This window comes from Equus asinus, chromosome 4 (assembly GCF_041296235.1).
Source record: "Equus asinus isolate D_3611 breed Donkey chromosome 4, EquAss-T2T_v2, whole genome shotgun sequence".
Taxonomy (NCBI): domain Eukaryota; kingdom Metazoa; phylum Chordata; class Mammalia; order Perissodactyla; family Equidae; genus Equus; species Equus asinus.
In genome coordinates, this window is record NC_091793.1 from 17,142,824 (window position 1) to 17,150,078 (window position 7,255).

A 7,255-nucleotide genomic window follows, 5' to 3' on the forward strand; every position below is an offset into this window, starting at 1 on the left:
CTCTTACTGCCTGGGGACAGCCTTCCCTCATTGGCACCTACGAGTGGCCAAAGGCTGACTTAGGCATCTTCCACTCCTTGCCTCAGCCAAGCCTCTTACGTGAGTCCCCTGAACCCAGGGAATTAATTTCCCCAGCATCTGGCCTGGTGCCTGGCACCTAATGTTCACAGGGAGCGTTGGGTTTATTTGAATTAGCCTTGTGACCTGAGGTCAGCTCATTTTATGTGCCTGGGCTTCCTTCCATCGCCTTCTCTGCCAAGTGAGGGACCTTGAACTAGATGCTCTCTCCAAGGTGCCTTTCAGCTCTTAAGTTCTCTCCAACATGTGAAATGTCACTTTCGATGGTTTCTAATCACTAACCGCTCTTTCCAGGCCCCACCCCAGCCGGGAGACAGCCTTCGGCCAGCACGGGTTCTCCAGTACCCGTCTAGTTCTCCAAGACACTGAAAACATTTCTCTCATTTCTTTCACATCCAAGACTACAATTATGATTCTTAGAATTTGATTATTTGTTGATGTGCTGGAAGTCCCTAAGATTACTCTCAGTTTCAAAATTCACTAGAAGGACTCACAGAACTCAGAAAAGCTGTTATACTCATGGTCACAGTTTGTCACTGTGAAAGGCTACAGATTAAAATCAGTGAAGGTAGCGCAGAGGGCAGCATCCCAGAGAGACCCCGTGTGCAGCTTCCAGGCGTCCTCTCAGGGGTGGGGGCTGGGGGGGAGATGGGCGTCGGGGGGTGGGGGAGTCGTGTGGACAGGGCTTCATTCTCCCAGCAATGACGATGCCAGGAAGTGGGTGCATCTGATAGACACTTACTCTGATTGGAGGAGGTAGAACTGATGAAATCTGAAGACTGATTGGTTTGCAGGGGTCGCAGGACAGGAAAGTCAAGGATGCTCCCAGTTTTCCGCTTATGAGAGAGGGGACATTGGAGTGGGGCTGGCTCTGGGGGGTGGGGACAGAGACAGTGACAGTGAGTTCAGTTTGGAGCATACTGGTCTGAGGTGCCTCTGACACATCCCCATGGGCCTGTAGGGGAGGCTCGAGCCGGGGGTCGCAGTTGTCCGAGGAGCAGCCGTGAGAGTGGACGCATTGCCTAGGAGGACGTCAGAGTTGGAAGGAACATCCCTGAGCAATTCCAGTGGTATTGAAAACTCACTGGAGGACAGGAAGCCAGCCAGGAACACTGGGGACAGTCGGCTCAGGATGTAGGAAGACCACAAGGAGAAGGCGTCTCGTATTCCGAGAAAGGGAATGGCTAGGGGTCTTGAGTGTGCCGAAAGGTTAAGTAAGATGAAGATTATACGATATCTGTCGGATCTAGCAAAATAATTGGTCATTGGTGACCCTAGAGGAAGCCATTTTGGAGAAGGGAGGGTTGAGTGGGAGCCCTTGGCAATGGATTGAGAAATGAGGAGCAGAGAGATTGCAGACAGCAAGTGTAGATTCCTTTCCGGGGGTTTGGCTGAGAACAGGAGTTTAGAGGCTGGGAAATAGCTGAGGGTGGGGGGCGCAGTGGGGTGGAGGGCTGGTTTTGGTTTTTATTTTTTAATTTTTTGTTCACTACCCAAAGTCTAATTGCCAGGTGTCATCATACACATGTGCCCTTTACCCTTCTGCCCTCCCCTCTCCCCGCTTCCCCTCTGGTCGCCACTAACCTATTCTCGGGGTCTACGTGTTTGTTTGTTGTTGTTGTTGTTTTTATCTTCCACATATGAGTAAAATCATGTGGTATTTGGCTTTCTCCATCTGAGTTATTTTGCTTAGCATAATACCCTCAAGGTCCATCCGTGTTGTTGCAAATGGCAAGATTTCATCTTTTTTATGGCTGAGTAGTATTCTATCGAATATGTATATATGGCCGAGAGCAAAACGTAATATATACATATATATATACCACATCTTCTTTATCCATTTCATCCATTGATGGGCACTTAGGTGTTTTACAAATCTCGACTATTGCAAATAATGCTGCAGTGAACATGGGGGTACATATATCTTTTCAAATTAGTGTTTTCTTGTTCTTTGTATAAATACCCGGAAATGGAACAGCTGGGTCATATGGTATTTCTACTTTTAATTTTTTGAGAAATCTCCATACTGTTTTCCATAGCGGCTGCACCATGTTTTTGTTTTTAAAAGTGAGAGAGCCCTGAGCCTGTTAAAATGCAGAGGGGAAGGAGCCAAGCAGAGGCTGAAGATAAAGAAGAGAGAGAGGTGGTGGAACGCAGTTCTTGAGAGGTGGGAGGGGCTGGCACTCAGGGTACAGAAGGGGCTTAAGCCAGGAGGGAAGGAGGGGGGAGGGAAGGATGCTCGCAGGTGCAGGAGGGTTTGAGTGGAAACATTCTCTTCCTAATGCCACGGGAGCTGCTACTGTTCTGTTCAGTTCGACTCAACAAACACTGCTGATTGCTGACTCACGCCAGACACTGTACTATGAACTGGTGACACAGGTGAGAAAGACTGTAAGGCTCTTACAGAATTGGACAGAAGTGGGGGAGACAGTTAACCATGATCAGAGCCAGCATTTACGGAGTGTGGACTCTGGGCCAGGCAATCATAGCATGTAGTTCTCACAACAACCCCAGGAACCGGGCAGCAGTGTGATTCTATTTTAATAGACGAAGGAACGGAGGTGCAGAGGAATTAAATTACTTGTCTTAAGTTAAAAGCAACTGTGGATTGGAATGAAAACCCAGAAAAATCACTTTGGAGGCTGCTCTTTTCATGACAGCATCAGGTGCAGGCTCTTGTTCATAAAGCACGTCTCAGAAAAACGACAGGCCAAAATCCATGTGCCCGGCCATCCCCAGTTTTCCAGGGCAATCCTGGTTTAGCATCACTCTCATCTTTTCCACGAAGGCAATTCATCAACTTTCCTTCTGGCGTCTCTTCCGCTGGCACGCTCTTGCTCAACCTTTGTCCTCCAGCCTGTTAACCCTCTGCTTCCTCTGCCAAGCTGGTCTTCCTATGATTTAATCCTTCTTGGCTTTTAATGATAGTTAGTTTCTGCATCTCAAACTGTGGCCCAAAGGATTTATTTTAATTTAGGAATCTGTGTGGGAAATCTTACAAAAGGCTCACAGAGAAGATGATATGAGATTGTGATCTCCAGCATGAACCTGTCCCCTAAACTCCAGATCCATATACCCAGTTGCCTGCCCAGCATCTCTATTTGATGTCTATCAGACATCTCACATTTCAAAGTCCGAACCCCTCATCTCCACCTTTGACGCGACCTCCCTGTCTGCTGCCCCTGCAGCCTCCCCAGCTCAGTTAGTGGTATCTCCGTAACTCCAAGTGCTTGGGACCAAACCTCAACTCTCAGGCCCCACGTACAATCAGCTGATGCATCCCATTGGCACTCTCTCCAAATTATGCGTGTCCACAATCTGGCCATGTGATGGTTAATTTCATGTTTCAGCTTGGCTAGCGGTACTCAGATATTTGGTCAAACACTTGTCTGGATGTTGCTGTGAAGGTATTTCTTTAGATGAGGTTAACAGTTAAATCAGTAGACTTTGAGTTGAGCAGATTATCCTTCATAATGTGGGTGGGCCTGATTCAATCAGTTGAAGGCCTTAAGAGAAAAGGCTGACTTCCTCCAAGGAAGAGGGAATTCTGCCTGCAGACTCCCTGCAGGCTTGAGTTGCAACATCCGCTTTTTCCTGGATCTCTGGTCTGCTGGCGTACCCTGCAGATTTTGGATTTGCCAGTCTCCTTAATCGTGTGAGCCATTTCCTTAAAATAAATCTCTCTGGAGAAAGAAGAAATACTCTTTTTGGAGAAAGGAAGAAATACTCATGACAATGAACAGTGCTCGTTTCTGGAACTGTTCAGGTGGTCGTAGTTGGTATTTATAACTGCTTTCTTCCACTGCCCATCCCGTATTTCCTTTGTCCTCAGCAAGCACCTTCGCTTGTCGTGGTTCTTTACCTGGTGGGGTCACCAAGCCTTCATACCTGAAGACTCTGGGCCGTTACTAGTCCTGTCTAAATTGGGTTGTTGTCATTTTCCATTGACCTTAATCACAGGATATGATAATACTAAGAGACACTCCAAGTGATCTCCTGTACTCCAGACATACTCTTCCTTACCTCCATCAGGTCAGTCACACCAGCCAGCACTGTAACGCCCTTTTTTGCCTGTGGTTCCGCGGCGTGAGGAGCCCAATGACTGTGCGGCAGCCTTAACTTCCAGTCAAGATATAGGGAGCAAACATTTTTGCTAGTGGGGCTCTATGGGTAATAGGTGATCCGACCTCCATTCCCCACCCCCCTTGATTCCTGGACTTGTGAATCCTGGCTGCTAGGCGACCAGAGAACTGCTGACACATCCTCTTGGTTGTTTCTCTGAAGAGCCCTGACTAACACAGGCCACTCCTCTCCACCTCAGCTATCGCCTTGGCCCAAGGCACCGTCATCTCTGCCTGGATTATTGGGAAAGCCTCCTAGGTCGGGAATAAATCAGTGAGTGAATATATGTTGGACCTTGAAGGATGCATAAGTGCTTACTAGGTGGACAAGCGGCAGCAGAATGGCATTCCAGACGGAGCAAATTGCAAAAGCAAAGGCGTGAGAGTTCCGAAAGGGCAAGTCGTGTCCATTTCTATACATCAGTGGACTGGACGGGGAGGGCGGGGAAGAGCAGGTTGGGGCATATGGTGATGTTTTGTAAGTTTTCCTTTCTTGTATATAAAAATACAGCTTTGTTACTAATTCAGAAAGCTTTCCCTGGATAATTATTCAGAATTGACTTTTATTTTATTAGATAAAAACATTTTGTGAAACTCAGGGTTCTCTCATCACTTTCCCCAACAACTTCTTCCCTTGTATTAATTTACATGGAATTAGGCAAGTGGGGTTTTGGAAATTTTTCTTATATACAGTGCGTATATTTAAGACATACACCAAATTGCTAGTTGATACTATGATGTTGGTGATGATTGTAGCATTTTAAAAAATAAACTTTAAATTTTGCGATAATTTTAGATTTATAGAAAAATTATAAAGTTAATAGAGAGAGTTCGTTTATGCCCTTCACCCAGGTTCCCCTGATCTTCCATAACCGCAGTACGTTTGTCAAAACCAAGAGCTCAACGTTGGTACATGCTATTAACTACACTCTGGACTTTGTTCACATTTCACCCATTTTCCCGCCAGCGTCCTGCTTCTGTCCCAGGGTCCATTCCAGGCTTCCATGTTGTATTGAGTTGTCATGTCTCTTGCTCTCCTCTAGACTGTGATGGTTTCTCAGTTTTTTCTTGTTTGTCATGATTTTGGTAGTGTTAAGGAGTGCTGGCCATGTATTTTGTAGAATGTCCCTCAGTTGGATTTCTCCGATGTTTTCCTCATGTTTTGACTGGAGTTTGGGGTTTGGAGGACAAATGCCACCATGCTGAAGTGCCATCATCATCGCATCGTGTCAGGGGATGTGACTTAATTTGAGTGACATTAACTTTGACCACTCGGTTAAGGTGGTGTCTGCGAGGCGTTTCACTGTGAGCTTGCTATTTTCCCCTTCCAACACTCTGCTCTTCGAGAGAGAGCCATTAAATTCGGTCCATCCGCCAGGGGGTGGGGGAGGGAAATTAAGCTCCACCTCCTTGTGGGGAGAGTATCCACATATACGATTTGGAATTCTTTTTTTTTTTTTTTTTCTTTTTTAGATTTAAAGTGCTGTATTAAAAAAACCACAAAAAAATACAGTTTGCATTTTTGGGCAATTAAAATAAGTGGAGACACGACACAAGAAGAAGTGAAAAACACGTATAAAATCATCATTCTGTAATTGTTCTCTTTTGCTCTTTTCATCCTAAGAATGTAGTCGTGTTTAGAGAACGGCAGTTAGCTGGTCACATTTATTTATGTTCAGGACATTTATCCACAGCTAACCAGAGAGGTGGAAGAGGCTACGACAGCAGCCAGCTATTCTAAACTCTTTTATGTTAAATATGAACAGTTCAGCCATACTACTCTGAAGTCTCATCTCACTTATCTTCCTCCTTAAGAACTGCACAGGCTTGTTTTAAATAGTTTCAACACCTCTAATAAACTCCAGTTTGCTAAGAGTAGAGGTACTCTGGTTAATGTTTAAAGTGGTGTGGCCAGAGGAAAAGCAAGCATTATTAAACATGAATGCAATCCTTACCAACACACATTGAAACTTTTTTTTCCAATAAAAAAGCTAGTCCATAAAAAGGTCTCATTCTATAAAGATATATCATTTCCAAATCACAGTGAAAGGAACTTGAGAAACTTCCCAATTTTGTTTTCTGCTATATACCTTAGAGATACCTCACCAAAAACTGGTATCTGACACAACAGAATGACATTTGCAGAGTGTAATATTGTAGCGACAGTCCTGAGGGGGATTGTTACAGACATATTAAACTCTTTGAGTAGTAAGTTACATCTTAATTATTTATATAGAACGTTGGTCCAATATCAAAAATAGAGAACAGCAGCTGGAGATTTGTCTCACTCAATGTTCAGAGATAAAAGGGTTACCATTCTTTCCGTTATTTTCTGCAGATAAGTCCTTTTTTCCTATTGAAATCCGATGATAATTAAATTCTGGCATTTTCCCAAGCTACTGTATGGAGAGGATGCTGAAGGCTATCACTGTACAGCGTGTTACAACATAAGGACTCTTCTGTTCACTGATTCTGGCGCACTTGCAAAATATACCCAACAATCCAGTTTTCTTTCTGCCCAGGAGGCTGGGTGCCAAGGATCGGATATAAGCACAGGTGCATATAGCAGCGAGATTACGGTCAACAGACTCTGAAAATTGAAAATGGCAGACATAGTGAGGCCTGCGAAGCCCCAGCTATACCACCAAAGCCCTGGAATTCTTTTGAAAGGAAGATTTCTCTCTTCTCCCTTTATTATTCAATCATTTATTTATGTCAATGCACACACATGTGTATTTATTTTATACTTTGTGTTATAATCCAATACGATGCTATTTATTTTGCTCAAATTATCCCAGTTTGGGCCACTGGGAGCCCTTTCAGCTGGGCTGTTCATCTCCTTGGCGTGCCCTGTCCTTTTCTTTTGCACTTCATTTCTTTCTGGCACTACAAGATGCTCCAGGCTTATCTTGTATTTTCCCTGCCCCAGTCCTAGAGTCAACCATTTCTCTAAGTTATTGTAACATTTTATAAACACCTTAGTATAGTTGAAAAAAAAATCTTAGTATAATTTTGGACAAATAGAACATTATATGGAATGTTTAAATATGAAGGAG

At 44.4% G+C, this 7,255-nt stretch overlaps 1 pseudogene; it reads right to left on the minus strand.

Moving 5' to 3' along the window:
* Window positions 1-6,595: 6,595 nt before the first annotated feature.
* On the minus strand, window positions 6,596-6,813 carry LOC106845919 (protein kish-A pseudogene; annotated as a pseudogene).
* Window positions 6,814-7,255: the final 442 nt, after the last annotated feature.